At 46.9% G+C, this 19369-nt stretch overlaps 1 protein-coding gene across 1 annotated transcript in view; it reads left to right on the forward strand.

Annotated features, from left to right (window-relative positions):
• The window catches only part of ANO2 (anoctamin 2), a 357135-nt gene that overhangs the window by 138785 nt on the left and 198981 nt on the right, over positions 1 to 19369 (forward strand). The gene's annotated exons all lie outside the window — the stretch shown is intronic.

Below are 19369 nucleotides of genomic sequence, written 5' to 3' on the forward strand. Positions count from 1 at the left end.
AAGTAGAAAGCAGTTAAGTAGATATGTAAATACTGTTTTCAGATATTAGACCACAGGCAGGTAATCCCTGAAAGAATGAGGTTAGCTTGACAGTTGCTCTGAACAAGGACAAAATAAGACAGCAAGACTGTTGACTTAGATCCAACCACATTCGTAATTACATTAGTACAAATGGCTTCAATATCCACAATAAGAGGTAGAAATTATTAAGTTGGATAAAAAAGAAATACCAAAGTATATGCTGTCTACTGGAAACATGCTTTAAGTGTTGTATAAACCTAGATAGTATATTCAAAAGCAGAGACATTACTTTGCCGACTAAGGTCCGTCTAGTCAAGGCTATGGTTTTTCCTGTGGTCATGTGTGGATGTGAGAGTTGGACTGTGAAGAAGGCTGAGTGCTGAAGAATTGATGCTTTTTGAACTGTGGTGTTGGAGAAGACTCTTGAGAGTCCCTTGGACTGCAAGGAGATCCAACCAGTCCATTCTAAAGGGGATCAGTCCTGGGTGTTCTTTGGAAGGAATGATGCTAAAGCTGAAACTCCAGTACTTTGGCCACCTCATGCGAAGAGTTGACTCATTGGGAAAGACTCTGATGCTGGGAGGGATTGGGGGCAGGAGAAGGGGACGACAGAGGATGAGATGGCTGGATGGCATCACTGACTCGATGGATGTGAGTCTGAGTGAACTCCAGGAGTTGGTGATGGACAGGGAGGCTTGGCGTGCTGCAATTCATGGGGTCGCAAAGAGTCGGACATGACTGAGTGACTGAACTGAACTGAACTGAAAGAAACAGGTGGGTTAAAAGTAAAAGGGTGAAAAGGGATACACCGTGTTAACAGTGATCAAAAGAAAGCTGAAGTGGCTATACTGATGTAGACAAAGCAGGCTTTAGGATAAGGAATATTCTCAGAGATATGGATAATATTCGTTTGATAAAAGGGCAACTCATTAAGAAAATGTAACAGCTATTTTTAGGATTGTGTGTTCCTGATAACAGCTTCAAAATACATGGTACAAAAATGGACAAAACAGAAAGAAGAAAGACGCAGACCCACAGTGGTATTTCAGCTCTTTCAGTAATTAATAGAACAAGTATCAGTGAGGATATAGACTTGGAAAAATGGGCTGAATACAGCTCTCTTAATGGATATTTATATTTATAGAGCAATGTACCCAAACTGCAGCAAATGCATTATTTTCAAGTGCACGTGGGCCATGTACTGAACTAAACCATATCCTAGCCCATAAGACAAGTCCCAGTGGTTTTTAAGAATTGAGGTCATATGGTACATACGCTCAAACCAAGGTGGGTTTAAGTTAGAATTTTTCTTTATTAAAGTATACTTATCCAGATCACCTTCTCGTTTTTAATTTTTATTTAATGGACATGAGTTTGAACAAATGCTGGGAGATGGTGAAGGTCAGGGAAGCCTGGCGTACTGCAGGTCATGGGGTCACAAAGAGTCTGCCATGGCGTACCGACTGCACAGCAATAGTTCGTTTACTCAACTCTTTTTGTCTGCTCTGGGTCTTTCTTGCTGTGCGCGGCTTTCTCTGTTGTGTGCGGGACCCCATTGCAGTCGCTTCTCTTGTTGCAGCTCACAGGCTCTAGGCATGTGGGCTTCAATAGTTGCTGTTTGTGGGCTCAGTAGTTGTAGCTTGAAGGCTCTAGAAATCGGGCTCAGTAGTTGTGGTGCACGGGCTTAGTTGCTCAGAGGCCTGTGGGTTCTTCCTGGATCAGGGATTAAACCTGTGCCTCTTTCATTGCAAGGTGGATTCTTAGCTACTGGACCACCAGGGAAGCCCCTAAGCTAGAATTCTTAACACAGAGGCTGCCCTGCAGCCCCTCCTGTCTCCTGTCCGTTGTGTGTGCAGGATCACAGCTCCTTCAGTTCCTGCAGGCTGACCAAAGCCAGCACCGTCACCCACAGTTCTTGTTTGATAGACGCTGGGGCCTCAGGAGATGTTTTGAAGTAGGTGACATTCACTGTGCTTAGTCGCTGAGTCGTATCTGACTCTTTGCAACCCTATGGACTGTAGCCCGCCAGGCTCCTCTGTCCATGGAGATTCTCCAGGCACGAATACTGGAGAGAAAGGGGATCTTCCAACCCAGGGATAGAACCCAGGTCTTCTGCATGGCAGGCGGACTCTACCATTTGAGCCACCAGGGAAGCCTAACATTCATTGACAAGTGTGAAAAAAGATAAAGTTCCTGCAACCTGTTCAGGAAGTCCCAAGTTTTTATATATTTATATTTATTTAATAATATATATAAAACTGTTCTTTTATATTTACTGGCCATCTCCTTGCATGAAAGATTTACTGAAGGCAAAAAAACCTTAATTCTGGAGACAGAACTTTGTTACTATTATAGTTAATGTCAGGGAAACAGAATCCAGAAACTCAGCCACCCTGGGCCATTTAGGAGTCTAACCTAAAGCAGCATCGCCAGGACCAGGGGTTCAGGCCTCCATGGATGTTTATAAGGAAGGATGGATGTATGTCTGAAACATGTCTGTTTAATCTATTTGAATACCTCTGGCTTCACCCAAGGAGAGTCCTTTTCGAACATTTGTTATGCTAGTCAACAGGCCTTTATTTTTACCCATGAAAATCCATTTCTGACACTTGGTATGCTAATTAACCCAGCTCTGCTCACGGATAGAGGTAAGGAAGGTAGAAACGCCACCTGTGAGCTCCGGCTGTCTGAACAGAGCACCTGCTGAACACCTGGGCTATCTTGGCCAGCACCTGCGTCCTAGCTTCAGTCCAGTAACTCGCATGCTCTCACACTTTGTGTGATGAGGTATTTGAAAGTAAATTCTACGCATTGTAACATTTTAAAAATATCTATTTATTTTTGGTATAGTCGTGACACGCTGGCTCTTCATTGTGATGCTTGGGCTTCTTTCTAGTTTAGGCACACGGGCTTAGTTGCCTAAGGGATCTTAGTTCCCGAACCAAGTATCGAACTCCTGTCCCCTGCATTGGACGGTGGATTCTTAACCACCGGGCCAGCAGAGATGTCCCTACACATTCTAGCACTTTACTAGATGATGTCCCCTTCTTTTAAAGAGGTCCAGGAAAGGGTGCCCGCTGGCTCCCCCAGCGACCTATTCCAACCCATCTCAAACTCTTCAGGGTTTCCTTTTCCCCTCCCCCAAACTGTTGCCAGGAACGTCTTTCTTCCTGTTTTCAGAGCCTCCTTTGCGATGTGCAGGGCCCCTGCTGCCGGCCCTGCCTTGTGACTTTGATTTAAGCCTCACGATTCCTGAGGGCAGAGAGCGGTTTTGGCTGCTTTTCCCTCTCAGTTGTGTTTACAAGCAAAGAATCACCCTGCCCCCATGTATGGGGCTATTAACTTTCTCTCTGTGGTTGCCGCACTAATTGTTTTATGCTCAGATAATTATTTTCTATGATCCTTTTGTTCACTTGTCATCTCTGCTAAAGTCGAAGGATGGATGGGATGTGCTGGGAGGTGGGATGAGCTAATGGACCTTTCTCCACCTTCCTCTCTGAAGGCTTTTGGAGCCTAAGAAATTAGACATTGCTTCTTAGAGGGCAGGACACAGTCTGAGTGACTCCTGTAAAATGGGGAAGCAGTTAATTTTGTTTCTTACTACTTACACATTTTTACATTTTGCTATTTTTAGCTGCGCTGGGTCTTTGTTGATATACGGGCCTTTCTCTAGTTTTGGAGACTGGGGGCTTTTCTCTAGCTGCGGTGTGCAGGCTTCTCATTGCAGTGGATTCTCTTGCTGTGGAGCGCTGCCCTAGGGCATAAGGGCTTTGGCAGCTGCAGTGTGTAGACTCTAGAGCACGGGCTCAATAGTTGTGGTACACGGGCTTAGCTGCTCTGTGACATGTGGGGTCTTCCAAGATCAGGGGTTGAAACTGTGTCTCCTGTACTGGCAGGCAGATTCTTTACCACTGAGCCACCAGGGAGGCCCCTTTACTTTTTCTGTGAGATAATTTCACACTTAGAGAAAAATTTCAAAAAGAATACAAAGAACTCCCTACTGTCGCAGCTCAGGTTCCTCCGGTCGTATTTTGCCACATTTGCTCTCTCATTTTCTCTTTCTCTCTGTTTATGAATATATTATTATTAAGAAGCTTATGCGGAGAGTCTTTCAGATGCTGTGAATATCCTGTTCCTCTTCAAAGTTTTCTCCCACTACTTTTAGCATGCAGAAATTGCTTTTGGTGTATTGTACGTATTGGGCAGCATTTTGAGGGAAAGGAATTGGTCAGACTTCTTGGTAAAGGCTCTGCTTAGTGAGTGATTGTGTTCTTTTCCTGTTCCCATGGTGTATACTCTAAAAAAGTGAGCTTTTTGGATTATCTAAATTGAGATCAGAGAAGGGAGATCAATTTTAAATGACTCATATATGTGTGTGTATGTGTGTGTGTGTTTGGAAAGAGGGACAGGGAGCAAAAATGTGGAAATTGGAGAAGGAAGCTGGATTAGAGAAAAGGAAGCAAATAAAATCTCCTTGTTGACTGAGTTCCTGATTTGATCCTGTTAATGCCCAGTGCTTGCTAAGTCACTTCAGTCATGTCTGATTCTTTGTGATGCTATGGACCTTAGCCTGCCCAGGCTCCTCTGTCCATGAGATTCTTCAGGCAAGGATACTGGAATGGGTTGCCATGCTCACCTCCGGGGGATCTTCCCGACCCAGGGATTGAACCTATGTCTCCTGCTTTGGCAGGCAAGTTCTGTATCACCACTGCCACCCGGGAAGCTCCAGTGCACAGTAACTTTCTGTAATTAATCAGATGAGCAAACCATCAGGTTCCTGTCTTAAAATCCTGGATCTTGGAGGGTTCTCCAGAGACCATCTGATTCAAACCTCTGCCGCTGGGAAGGAATCACTGGAAATGTCAGATGAATTGGGTTTTTCTTTCTTTTTTCATACTTGCAGAGGGGAGTCACCCCTGTTCTTTATTGCGCAATGCAGGACTGTGAACTTGGGGAGCAGAAAATAAATTCAGATGAGGTCCCTTCCTTTAAGGAACCTACATGCTCTTCCAAGAGAGATGCCTCAAATGCCCATTCTCCACCCTCCTCAAAATTTTTTTGGCCTTTAATCTAAAACCGACCTTACTGTTTTTAGATAGCTCTGTCCGTCTTACCTCATTTGGCTTAAATATTCACTTTCTCATACTGTTCGTTACACTTTCATCTATGACTGGTCCTGCTTCAGGGTGATCATATGTTATCAACTCTAGGAGTCTGCTGATTGTAAGATACACATTTAAATTTCATGGAATACTTTAAAAAGGTGAATATCTAAATTGATGAAATAGGTTTTAGAAACACTGGTGGTAGAATCCACAATTTGTGCTGGTTCATTCATTCATTCAACATTTACTCAACATAAATGATGTTGGATGCTATTTTTTGGGGGGAAGTTCAGAGAATCATTTCAGCCCTGAGTTGAAATTCAAGAAGATAAAGAACAAAAAAAAAGGAATTTGAGAAAGGAGTTGGATCCTTTTTAAACCATTTCCTAGCTTTAGGATCTAGGGAAAGTCCTTTAACTCCTGTGTGGTCTCAGTTCTGAAGTTCAGTTCAGTCGCTCCATTGTGTCCGACTCTTTGCGACCCCATGAACTGCAGCACACCAGGCCTGCCTGTCCATCACCAACTCCCAGAGTTTACCCAAACTCATGTCCATTGAGTCAGTGATGCCATCTAACCATCTCATCCTCTGTCATCCCCTTCTCCTCCTGCCTTCAATCTTTCCCAACATCAGGGTCTTTTCAAGTGAGTCAGCTCTTCACATTAGGTGGCCAAAATATTGGAGTTTCAGCTTCAAAATCAGTCCTTCCAATGACCACCCAGGACTGATTTCCTTTAGAATGGACTGGTTGGATCTCCTTGCAGTCCTAGGGACTCTCAAGAGTCTTCTCCAACACCACAGTTCAAAAGCATCCATGCTTCTGTGCTTAGCTTTCTTTATAGTCCAACTCTCACATCCATACATGAATACTGAAGAAACCATAGCCTTGACTAGATGGACCTTTGTTGGCAAAGTAATGTCTCTGCTTTTTAATATGCTATCTAGGTTGGTCATAACTTTCCTTCCCAGGAATAAACATCTTTTAATCTCATGGGTGCAAACACCATCTGCAGTGGTTTTGGAGCCCCCCAAAATAAAGTCTGACACTGTTTCCACTGTTTCCCCATGTATTTGCCGTGAAATGATGGGACCAGATGCCATGATCTTCGTTTTCTGAATGCTGAGCTTTAAGCCAACTTTTTCACTCTCCTCTTTCACTTTCATCAAGAGGCTCTTTAGTTCTTCTTCACTTTCTGCCATAAGGGTGATGTCATCTGCATATCTGAGGTTATTGATATTTCTCCTGGCAATCTTGATTCCAGCTTGTGCTTCTTCCAGCCCAGCGTTTCTCATGATGTACTCTGCATATCAGTTAAATAAGGAGGGTGTCAATATACAGCCTTGATGTACTCCTTTTCCTATTTGGAACCAGTCTATTGTTCCATGTCCAGTTAGAACTGTCCAGTTGCTTTCTGACCTACATACATGTTTCTCAAGAGGCAAGTCAGGTGATCTGGTATTCCCATCTCTTTCAGAATTTTCCACAGTTTATTGTGATCCACACAGTCAAAGGCTTTAGCGTAGTCAATAAAGCAGAAATAGATGTTTTTCTGGAACTCTCTTGCTCTTTTGATGATCCATCGAATGTTGGCAATTTGATCTCTGGTTCCTCTGCCTTTTCTAAAACCAGCTTGAACATCAGGGAGTTCATGGTTCACGTATTGTTGAAGCCTGGCTTGGAGAATTTTGAGCATTACTTTACTAGCAAGTGAGATGAGTGCAGTTGTGCAGTAGTTTGAGCATTCTTTGGCGTTGCCTTTCTTTGGGATTGGAATGAAAACTGACCATTTCCAGTCCTGTGGCCACTGCTGAGTTTTCCAAATTTGTTGGCATATTGAGTGCAGCACTTTCACAGCATCATCTTTTAGGATTTGAGATAGCTCAACTGAAATTCCATCACCTCCACTAGCTTTGTTCGTAGTGATACTTCCTAAGGTCCACTTGACTCAGTCCTCATCTATCCAGTTTGGTTGATAATACCCATCCTGTAGTGTGAGTGTGAGGCCTGGTAATAATATCTGAATATCATCCAGCTTAGTCTCTGACACATGCAACTCTTATGAGAGTTGCACCCAATAAATATTTGTAAATAGATGATTTATAGGCATGTGCTTTCTGTGCCTGGTCATAAGACAGCGTTGCAATGGTCATTCCTTTTGATGTCTTGATTGCCTTCCCTTTGCTCTAACGGAAGTCCTTCTGTTCCGTTTCCGGTGGCGACAGAGCACAGCTGGATTCCACCCCTTTGATAAAGTCTGAGGACAGAAGTGGACCCAGCCCTACACACTGCTTTTGCAACTGCAGGGAAATAACACAGCACCTTGGCCATCTGAGGGCCTCGGCACTTGAGGGCCGTTTCTCCCAGTGCCGTCTGGCAGACCTGCGTATCTGCTCTTGCCTGATGGCGGGTACATTCCTGGCGGTCAGTGTTACTGATGGGACCAGCTGCCACTGCCATTCGAATGTGTTGACCAGCTCCAGCTATTTCCCTGGCATGCTTCAAGCTTGCTTAAAGCCATGCTACAAATTTTGGTCCCTGCCTGGCCGTTTTTCCCCCCTTTTCGTTTTCCTGGCAGGAGGAGAGGAAGATGGGGTGTGGAAATCCAACCAAATCCATATGCTTGTGATGCATTTGCCCTGAAAGAATAAGAAAGCATTGATGGGAGAGAGCCTCTGGATGACGTGGGGGCCACTTTTACAAGCCCCGTGTCTGTCTCTTCATCTCTGCCACCTGCCAGGGTTTGAGAGGATCAAGTTCACGTGGGGACACTGCACTCTCCTCCTCTCCCCTGTCTTGCTGTCTTCATCCCTCAGACCTTGCCTCCATCTCTGTATCCTCAACAGGAGGTGAGGACAGATGATCAAATCATCCCTTCTCTGCAGCCTACGTGAGACTGTAGCTGATTATTGCTACCCGTGACCTTCTGTCTCATCTAGAGACAGTTCTGTTTATCATCCACAGCACTCAGGATCCTTGGTTCATGCTGATGCCTCAAGCTCCAGCTCCTTGGGCCTCATGAATGCCCTGACTCCACTGCCTTTTTTATTTTCTCCTGGCTGGTGTTGGTTTCCACATTTCTGATTATTTTTAAGCTCATTTTCACCTCAGTACTTCCTTGGTATATATTTTAAAGAGCTCTTTATGCGTTGAGTGAGGTTTGGATGAGAGAAGCATGAACTTTTCCTAACTCCAGAAGCTGGGTTCTTTGGCACTTGCCATGATCAGGAGTCATCTTCTCGAACTTTGAAGCGGTCCTGAAGGTATTGTTCTCCACTTAGATAGCTCAGGAGCTTTGCCAGTGATCAAAAGGCATGGAACCCAGCGGTCCCCTATGGTTTTGGCACCAGGGACCAGTTTCAGGGAAGACAGTATTTCTGTGGATGGCAGGTGGGAAGGGGATGGTTCAGGCAGTAATGTGTTCAATGATTCAGGAGGTAATGGGAGTGATGGAGAGTGATGGCGAGTGGCAGATGAAACTTTGCTTGCTGCTCACCTCCTGCCATGTGGTCAGGTTCCTAACAGGCCATGGATTGGTGCTGGTTCAAGGCCTGGGGGTTGGGGACCCTTGATGTAACCTTTGACTCAGGCCTCAAGTCCTCCTAGGGTTCTGCATTTGTATACCATTGAGAAGAAGGCACTGGGACCAAGATTGCATCCAAGCTCAAAGGAGCTCCTCATTCTCTAGTCCTGAAATTAAAAGATGCTGATGGAGTTGAGGGAGGGCAAGGTCTACCCACATATAGGTTCTTCAGGGAACCAGCCATCTGCTCAGAGAGCCTGGAGCTGCCCCTGCACGCCCCGACTCCTAAAGCACTTCTGTGTGAGCCACCTGAAGCCTGGGGCTTCTTCTTGCCGTTACTTGACACACAGAGGTGCTTGCGCCCCATGCTCACCATTCATGCATTCAGCAGGGACTTACCATGTGCTGGGAAAGGGCGGGGCCAGGTGGAGAGGAGAAGATACATCGATATAAGCACTGGATGTGCTTACCGTCAGACTAGGGGGACGAAATATACCAGCCTTAAATTACAAGAGAGCAGTGGAGGCGGAAGGCGTCGTCCCTCCTAGCTGTTTGGCTTTGGGCTTGTTTCCATCTGTGACCTTCACTGTCTTGTCCAAAGAGTAGTTGGGAGGATTGCATGTGATAGGATATGTAAGGGACTTTATAGACTATAAAGTGTAGTGCAGGTTTGCAGGATTAAAAAAAAATTTATGTATTTGGCTGCCTCGTGTCTTCATTGTGGCACGTGAGCTCTTTCATTGCTGTGCATGGACTCTAGATGGGGCACGTGGGCTTAGTTGCTCTGAAGTATGTGAAGGTCTTAGTTCCCTGATCAGGTATGGATCCCGTGGCCCTTTGCATTGGATGGCAGATTCTTAGCCACTGGACCACCAGGGAAGTCCCAGATTTTCAGTACTGTTGATTATAACTACAAAGTTTCGGTCCAGTGCAGAGGAACACAGTTACAGGATATAACAGATGAGGGATGAAGACATAGGTCTGCCCACGGTGCTCATGGCTGGTGTGGAGTCCAAGGAAGGAATGATTTGGTTGGAGGATGGGCTGGACTTGGGGAAGGAATTTGTTAATGGTCTTCCATTGGAGAAGGAAATGGCAATCCACTCCAGTATTCTTGCCTGGAGAATCCCATGGATGGAGAAGCCTAGTAGGTTACAGTCCACGGGGTCGCAAAGAGTCGGACACAACTGAGCGACTTCACCTCATGGAGCCTGGGCATGCCTAAGCATCTTTACCTTTAATCAGGCTGGCTCTATACCCCAGAAGAACTGGCTGACTGCAGATTCTGGGGTGTCCCAAAGCTGGTGTTGTTCTGCTGGTGAGTGACGCTGGGTCTTGAGATTGTTGGCTGAGGGGTCCAAGGTGTCTTGGAGCTGATGTCAGCCTGCTGGTGGGTGAAACTGGGGCCCAAGGTGTCCCAGAACTAGAGCTGGTCCTCCGGTGAACAGGCAGATCTTGGGCTCTCTGGCTGCAGAGCCTTGGCAATCCCAGGGCTGTTGTTGGCCTGTTGGTGGGCGGGATTAGTGATGGGGCTGGTTCTCGACATACCAGGCTGTGGAGTCCAGGGTGTTCCAAAACTTGTCTTGGTCCTCTGATCAGGGGCTGGATGTCAGGCTGAGTGAGGGGCCCAAGGTGTTGCTGAGCTGCTGTTGGCATGCTGGTGGGTGGGGGCTGGGGCCCAGGAGGTCTTGGGGCTGGTGCCAGTCTGCTGATGGGTGGCCTGGGTCCTGATAGGGTGGGCTTCAGCCTGTGGTGGTCCTGGGGTGGTTGGAGAGGCCAGATTCCGGGGCTAGTGCTGGCCCACTGGTGGGTAGACCTAGGTCCTGGAGTCTCTGGTTGTGGGGCTTGGAGGTCCCAGAACTGCTGTGGGACAGCTAATGTGTGAGGCTAGTCCCTGTGGCTGGTTCTGGCCTTCTGGTGGGTAGCTCAGAGCCCAGGGGTGCTGGAGCTGGTGTAAAGTAACTGGTGTGCAGGACTGAAGCCTAGGTGGTTCCGAGGCCAGTGCCAGCTCACTGGTGGGAAGAATCAGGTCCTGGGGACTGCATAGCCCTGGGGATCCTAGGGCCTGAACCAGTGTACTGGTGTGTGGGACTAGGTCCTGGGACACCCGTAAGGCAGGGCTAGGTTCTGGGGTGGCTGTAATCTCAGGGGGTCTTAAGGCAGCCAGTTTGCTGGTGGGTGGGTGGCGTCCCCACTCAGCTTGTTGCTTGGTTTGGCCTGAGGCTCCCAGTACTGTTGCCAGCAGACTGGTTCAGAGGCCAGGTACTGGCACTAATGAACCAGAGGGGGGATTTCAGAATACCCTTGCCAGCTCCAGGGTGTTTGTGATACAAAGAACTCCCCAAATTGGCTGCCACCAGTGTCTGGGTCCCCAGGATGAGCTCTATCACCTCCCGCCTTTCCAGGAGGCTCTCCAAGATCATCGGGAGCTCTGACCCAGGCTCCTTTCAAATGACTGTTTCTGCCCTGGGTCCCTGAGTGGGTGGGATTTTGTGTGTATCATGTAAGAGTGGAGCCTCTATTTCCCACAGCCCTCTGGCTCTCCTGGAAGTCAGCCCTGAGTGTATAAGTGTTAGTTGCTTAGTTGTGTCCAACTCTTTGCCACCCCATGGACTGTAGCCCAGCTCTGCTGGCCTTCAAAGCCAAACATTCTGGGGGCTTGTCTTCCCAATGCAGGACGCCCAGGCTGGAGAACCTGATGTGGGTCTCAGGTCCCTCACTCCTTAGGAAGAAGTTCTGCCGTTGTAATTATCCTCCTGTTTGGCTTCCCTGGTTGCTCAGATGGGAAAGAATCTGCCTGCCACGTGGAACACCTGAGTTAGAGACCTGGGTTGGAAATGTCCCCTGGAGGAGGAAATGGCAACCTACTCCAGTATTCTTGCCTGGAGACTTTCACGAACAGAGGAGCCCAGTGGGCTGCAGTCCGTGGAGCTGCAAAGAGTCAGACATGACTGAGCGAGTCGGTGTTATGTTGTGTCCCGTTTGTAGGTTACCTACCGAGGGGCTGGGACTTGACTCTTCAGTGTCTCTGCCCCTCCTAGCCATGTCGGTTGGTTCCTTCTTTCTCTCTTTAGTTATTGATGATCTTTCCTGCTAGGTTCTGGTCTTTCTCATCAGTAGCTGCGCTGTGAATTGTAGTAATTTTGTTGTGCTCGTGGGAACAGGTGAACGCAGGATCTTCCTACTCTGTCATCTTGGGCGTGCCATCTGAGAGTCTAACTCTGTAAATGAAAAGCCAGCGGGGTAAAATGGGATAAAACACCTCTCCTTCCTTTACACAGCTCTCCTTCCTTTAGCTCCATTCCTTTTGGTAATGAGCATATCTTTATGTGTTGTTATTAGTCTCTTAGCCGTGTCCGACTATTTGTGATCCCACGGACTATAGCCTGCCAGGCTCCACTTTCCTTCGGATTTCTCAGGCAAGAATATTAGAGTGGGTTACCATTTCATTCTCCAGGGGATCTTCCTGACTCAGGGATTGAATTCATGTCTCCTGCATTAAGAGGCAGATTCTTTACCGCTGAGCCACCAGGGAAGCCCATATCTTTATGCATCACATAGTAATCTTGATCAGTTGTATGCAATTTATGAATCTGTGTGAATATCAAATGTATTGAATTCTTTCTTGCCATTTTTATGCTCTGCATTAACATGGTATATTTCTCTATATTTCAGTGGTCCTTAGGTTTCCATCTTTCTTTCAAGATTGGTTGTGGTTTAAAAAAAACCATATATAAGAATGAAAATGAAAACAGTGTAAAATGGCCAGAACTGCTAGGTGATAAATGGCTGGAGGCCAAGCCTGAGCATGTGTCTCTAGTCACCATGGGACATGTTCTTGGAAGCTCTCAGGCTGCTCATTAATAAACAGAAAACGTCTAAATAATTATTTTATGGATTGCTTCTTTACAAATGAAAATTGGAACAGAGGCCGTTACTGCCTTTTTTGATGTGAATGAGTTTTATAAACCATTGAGTGGAGAATTCCGCTTTAGCTGATCCTTAGAGTCCCTTTCACAATTTTAGTAAAATATTAGAAAATAAATCATAATACTTTGTAAACTGGGAGGCTCAAGTCTGCATTATCCTCCACCGTGTTACCCAAGAAATACATGTCAGGGTTAAAGTGCAGGCTTGAAATCGGGCTGCTCTGAGTTGGCGCTGGATTCTTTTCTCGTTAGCTGGGTGATCTTACACACGTTATTCAATTTCTCTGAGCTGTGCTCAGCTCATGCAAAGAAGAGGGACGGGCCAAGTAACCACCTCATGGGGTTACTGTCAGGACTTAGCATCCGTTAAACAAACGCTTGTTAAGCCACATGCCAGACTCATTCTAGGCACTAAGGGAACAATGGTGAATAGGACCGAAAAAGTCTGCCCTTGTGAAGCTTGCATTCTAGCAGTGTGTGCGTGCACGCTCATCATTTCCGACTCTTTGCAACCCCATGGACTGTAGCCCGCCAGCCTCCTCTGTCCATGGGATTCTCTAGGCAAGAATACTGGAGTGGGTTACCATTTCCTCCTCCAGGGGATTCTCCCAGCTGAGGGATCGAACCCACGTCTCCTGCGTCTCCTGCATTGGCAGGCGGATTCTTTACCAGTGAGCCACCTGGGAAGCACTGTCGATCGGTGGAGATGAACAAAAACACGAATCAGTTTAGAAACCCGTGTTAAGTCATGTTAAGTGTTATGAAGAGAAGTGTAGCAAGGGCAGAGGTCAGGTGCCCTTTGGGGTGGAGTGAACCCAGGAGGCCTTTCTAAGGAGGTGACACTGGAGAAGAACCAGAAGAAGTGATGACATGAATGTGAAAGTGTGAAGATGGGGTTCCAGCCACAGCAAAGGTCCCGAGGTGCGAGCTGGTGCCGTGTGTTTGAGGGACAGTAAGGACTCATGAGCTGGAGCCAAGAAAGAGAGGAACAGCAGGAGAAAACAAAATTGGATTTGTTCCGAGGGGGTCAGGGTCTTCGACTGGATCACATAGGACCTAGTAGGTCATGTAAACAAATTGGGGTCTCATCATGCGTGCATGGGGAGGCATGGCTGCTAATAGAAGTCCACCCCTCCCCCACCCCCGAAGGAAATACACAAAGCAGTAGGAAGACGAGGGTCCGAACATGCGTTTAGTATTTCTCCTGGATTCTGAAGATGATCCTGTTGAGGCTGTGGTTTCTGGAAGCTCAGTTTCTTCCTGCCTTGTTTTTCTTGCTTCAACTTAACTTTCTCAGCTTTGACTTCTTGCCTTCCTGACTTTCCTTTTATAAAATTATTTTACTTTAGTTTGGCTGAGCTGGGTCTAATCCACTCCAGTATTCTTGCCTGGAGAATCCCAGGGACGGGGAAGCCTGGTGGGCTGTCTATGGGGTCGCACAGAGTCGGACACGACTGAAGCGACTCAGCAGCAGCAGCAGCAGCAGCAGCAGCAGCAGCAGCAGCAGCTGGGTCTTCACTGCCGCACCACAGCTCTCGGCTGCATTGCACTGGCCTCCCTTGTTGCAGCACGCAGGCTTAGTTAGCTGCGGTGGGTCTTGGTTGCAGCACGTGGGGCCGTCCTTGTGTCATGCATGATGTTTTGTTGCAGCGCTTAGACTCTCTAGGTACGGTATGTGGGCTTAGTTGCTGTGTGGCTTGTGGGATCTTAGTTCCCTGACCAGGGGTGGAACCTGAGTCCCCTGCATTGGAAGGTGGGGTCTTAACCACTGGACCACCAGGGAAATCCCCTTCCTGACTTTTCCACCTGCCACTTGCACCCCCCCTCTCTGGCTGCCCAGGAATGGACGCCTTGCACATCTGGTCCCGGGTCCTCTTGGGTCTCTGGTCGCATTTGCCCCTCTGAACACGTCTGCTATGTGCCTGTGATGGACAGCGTCAGCTCTGCCCACTCCGTCTCTAGTCCTGCATCCTGCCATCCTGGCCCCACAGCTTCCCTCGCTCCGTAGACTGCTCTTTATTTGGAAACCTTTTACATGAGAGGACTTAGCAAGGGAGAGGGAGGCACTTGACAGAAGTGGCTCAGGAGAGCATTAAAGACCCCCGGCGCTCTGATTCCAAGGAGTCCATTTTTCCTGCTGGAACTTCTGGGCAGCTCCCATCCCGTTGGCCGGCATCTGTGTTGTCTCCTAATGTCAGGACTGGAGCCAAGCCCCATTTTCTCAGCCACCGTGAGCCCAGCCCCTTTTTACTGGACTTTCTGGATTTCCCTCATATAAGCAAAATTTTCTTTCCAGAAGGGGCCCTTTCTTTGGCCTCCCCGGGAGGGCTAAGAACTCAGAGTCTTCCGGCCTCGAGTTGTTGATCGCAGGAGCCAGCCACGGTGTCTGCCGGCCTGTGCCTGGCAAAGGGGTCGGTGGCTTGGGTCCTGCTGTCGGCTTTGGCAGAAAGGTGATGATCTGACTGTTCTTCCCAACCTGGGGTCCCACACACAGGGCTGGGTTCAGGCCGACGATGAGAAGGCAGGTCGAGAGAGAGTCCTGGGGAACCTGTCATCCTGTGACTGGTAGGGAGGGTCCTTTCTCATGGACATGTCTGTACCCACAGGAGAGAAGGGCCACGTGCTTGCAGTCCTGAGGAAAGAAACCCGTCAACACTAGTTTTAAATAAATATCAACTATGTCTGAAAAGTGCAGGTGTTAGTCACTTGGTCGTGTCTGACTCTTTGCGACCCCCTGGACGGTAGCCCACCAGGCTCCTCCGTCCATGGGATTCTCCAGGCAAGAATCCTGGAGTGGGTTGCCATTCCCTTCTCTGGGGGATTGTCCCAACCCAGAGATTGTACTTGCGTGTCCTGCATTGAGCCACCATTTAAACCAAACAGAAGGTGACTGGAAGGACCCCAACACCTTCAACCGTTTTGTACCTCTGAATCCAATCTTAACACTAATTTTTAACTCATCTTGTAAGGTTTTGTGAGCATGAAATGAGATGCTGTTAAGCAATTAATTTAGGGTTTGACCCATGGTCCTCACCACGTGAATATCCCTCCCTTGCTCTCCTGACCCCTTATCAACCACATTATCTCCAGGCCGAGGTACAGGAGAGGACGCTGGCAATTCAGGAGGCAAAACTATGCTGGCCGCATCTCTGGGTTTCATCTGGGAGAGGCTTTCGCTGGCTGCCTGGCTCCTTCTGTAGTAGGAAATTCTAGGCTGACTTCCAGAGAGTCAGCAGTGGTGAACTTTAATTAAAGGCTCAGAACATTCTTTCTGGAGTCCCTGCACCTGCCCACGGTCCTGCTCGGGGTGCCTGAACCTGTGTGCCTTTAATCCTCCTCAAGGGGCAGGGAAAGCCTGACCACTTTTTGTCAGACCAGCAGGGAGGGTGCCCCACCTGCCGCTGTATCAGATGATGTAGGCTTGGCAGGAGCTGAGAGCAGTAAGTTACCCCTCTGGCTAGCATGGCTACCTCCTTCCCCCATCCCCCTGATACCCATCTCCTGCCCCAGTCTGAGCTCCTGAGGATGGTGCAGCCATCACATGGCCTAGGTCACCGCCTCAGGGACCCTGCCGAATGCTGACCTTGGTCTCGGGCTGGCCACTTTGGTCTGGAAGCCTTGTCTTTGTTTGGCCTTCTGAGCTGCCCTCAGATGACAGCTTCCCTTTCAGGGCTGCTAGAAAGTCTGAGCCTAAATGATGACGCCTGACGTGGGTTTCTTGCTTTCTGGCTTGAAGGCAAGAGAACGGGTAAGATGCCCTTCAGGGAGTCTGTTGGCCTGTGGGTTATAGGGCATGTGGTGTCTTGAGCCATTTCAAAACCAAAGTATAATATACGGACAGAAAGGTGTATGCACAAAAATATATACAACTCTCTGAATTTTTGAAAACAACACACCCTTATACCCATTACCCAGATCAAGGAAGAACATTATAAATTAGTCCCCCGCATATGAACCTTCAAAGATGCAAACTCTCAAACATGCGAACGTGCTTCCACCTGTCCATCGACATCAGGCGCGAGTGAGCTGGCAGCTTGCCCTCCGTCTCCTGTTGCTGACCATCCTTCAGCTCCACCCTCTCCCCCCTCCTCCCCCTCCTCCAGTCAGTAACGCTTCTTGCCTGGTCACTCGATGTCAGCCCCTGTGTGCCAGCTGCTGTACTGGACTATGGTACTTTTCAAGATATTGTACCTTGAGATTAAAACTGTTTTCTTTAATTTTTGTGTCTATGGTTTATGTGCTATTTGTGTGAAAAGTATCATAAACCTATTACAGTATAGCAGTCTATAGCTGACTGTGTTAGTTGGGTACCTAGGCTAAATTTTTGGGCTTAGGAAAAGTGCTCTCGGAACAGAACTCATTGGTATGTAGGGAACTTACCGTATCAACACCTGAAGTCCCCCCACCCTCACCCATTTCCCTTCTGGTCGCTGCCTTCCTCGGGCTAATAACCATCTGTATTTAACACAGTTATTTTGCTTCTGAACCTTAAAGAAATGGAATTGTACTGTATAATAATGTGAACCTGTCTGTGAACCTGTCTTCTTTTGTTCAGAGGGTGTGTGTTGTCCATGTGGTTGTGCGCTCTTATATTTTGCCCGTTGTCCTTGTTGTATAATATTCTTTGGGGCAAATGTGTCAGAACATATTTATCCATTCTCTTGCTTAGGGCCATCTGGGTAGTTCTCAGTTAGGGGGGTGTTATGAACAGTGCTGGGCTTCCCAGGTGGCTCTAGTGGTAAAGACCCCACCTGCCAATGCAGAGACATAAGAGATGTGGGTTCCATCTCTGGGTCAGGAATCTCCCCTGGAGAAGGAAATGGCAACCCACTCCAGTATTGTTGCCTGGAGAATCTCATGGACGGAGGAGTCTAGCGTGCTACAACCCACAGGGTCACAAAGAGTCGGACACAACTGGAGCGACTTAGCACGCACGTACAAACACACACACACACACACACACACACACACACACGTGAATCACTTTGCTGTACCTCTGAAACTAAAACAACATTGTAAATCAACTATAATTCAATAAGAACAATTCTGGATGAACTTAAAAAGAACTTTCTTATTATAGTCCCAAATATTCAGTGCTATAAATTTCTAAGTATTACTGGCATACTAAGTGTAATGGCATCCCACAAATTTTGATATGTGTGTTTTTGTTTTTACTCAGTCAAAAATACTTTCTCATTTCCTTTGTGATTTCTTCTTTGACCCCTGGGTTACGTAGAAAGATATTATTTAATTTCCAAATATTTGGGGATTTTTCCAGACATCTTTCTGCTCTTTAATTTAGTTGTGTTCATAGTAAAACATTTTTACTATTTCATTTTTAAAAAAATTTGTTAGATTTGCTTCACGATTCAAGATATGGTTCTTGGTGACGATGTATTATGAAGAATGTGGTTTTGATGGTGTGTTATATAGATATCAGTTTGGTCAAGTTGGTTTGAGGTGACTGTTGTATTCTTATTGCTTTTTTTCTTACTTGCTCTGTCAACTACTAAAGAGAAGTGTTGAAGTCCCTTATTTATACAGGAAGATATATGTGTTTATCCTTCTAGTTCAATTCTGTCAGTTTTTTTTTTCCTTCAGTTTTTGTTGCTATGGACCATTTTTCAAGTCATTCTGGAATTTGTTACAATATTGCTTCTGTTTTTTTTTGGCTGAGGCACAAGGAATCTTCACTCCCTGACCAAAGATTGAATCTGCAGCCCCTGCATTGAAAGGTGAAGTCTTAACCACTGAACCGCCGGGGAAATCCTTAGTTCTCAGTTTTTATTGCATATATTTTGATGTGCGCATTTGACATAGTATTTTAGTGTTTGTATCAATATTTAGGATTATTTGGTCTTCTTAATGAATTGATCAGAAGGAGGAGGGAAAGATGGCGGAGGAATAGGACGGGAAGATCACTTTCTCCTTCACAAATTCCTCAAAAGAACATTTCAACGCTGAGCAAACTTCACAAAACAAATTCTGTAGGCTGGCAGAGGACATCAGGCAACCAGAAAAGCAGACCTTTGTCTTCAAAAACAGATTTTTAATCTTTGCTCTTAGGTGTTTATTGCCAATTTTGTACATTTAAAAACCCAAACTTCACTACCCCAGTTTACCTGAGAGCGAGATTACTGGCTTGACCACTCTCTCCTCCTCTGGACTCTCCTTTTTCTCCACCAGGTGGCCTCTGTCTCTTCGCCCCCCCCCACCCCCATCTCTCCTCTATCCAACTCTGTGAACCTCTGTGTGTTCCAGACGGTGGGGAACACCTAAGGAACTGGTTACTGGCAGGATTTGTCTCTCTCCTACTCATTCCTCTCTCTGATCCTCCTGGTCACCTCTGTCCACTTCCTCCCTCTCCTCTTCCCCGTATAACTCTGTAAATACCCCTGAGCAGTCCAAACTATAGAGCGCACATAAGGAAGTGACTACTGGCTAGTTTGCTCTCTTCTCTTTTGATCTCACCGCATCTCATTCCAGTTACCTCTAACTACCTCCTCCATCTTCTCTTCTCCTTATAACCCAGTGAACCTCTCTGAGTGTCCCTCAATGTGGAGAAACTTTTCATCTTTAACCTAGATGTTTTATCATCGGTGCTGTATAGATGGAGAAGTCTAGAGGCTACTGTAAAAATAAAACTGAAAACCAGAAGCAGGAGGCTTAAATCCAAAGCCTGAAAACATTAGAGAACTCTTGAATTCAGGGAACATTAAGCAATAGGAGCCCATCTAATGCCTTCATACCTACACCGAAACCAAGCTCCACCCAAGGGCCAACAAGTTCCAAAAC

This window comes from Ovis canadensis, chromosome 3 (genome assembly GCF_042477335.2).
Source record: "Ovis canadensis isolate MfBH-ARS-UI-01 breed Bighorn chromosome 3, ARS-UI_OviCan_v2, whole genome shotgun sequence".
Lineage (NCBI taxonomy): Eukaryota > Metazoa > Chordata > Mammalia > Artiodactyla > Bovidae > Ovis > Ovis canadensis.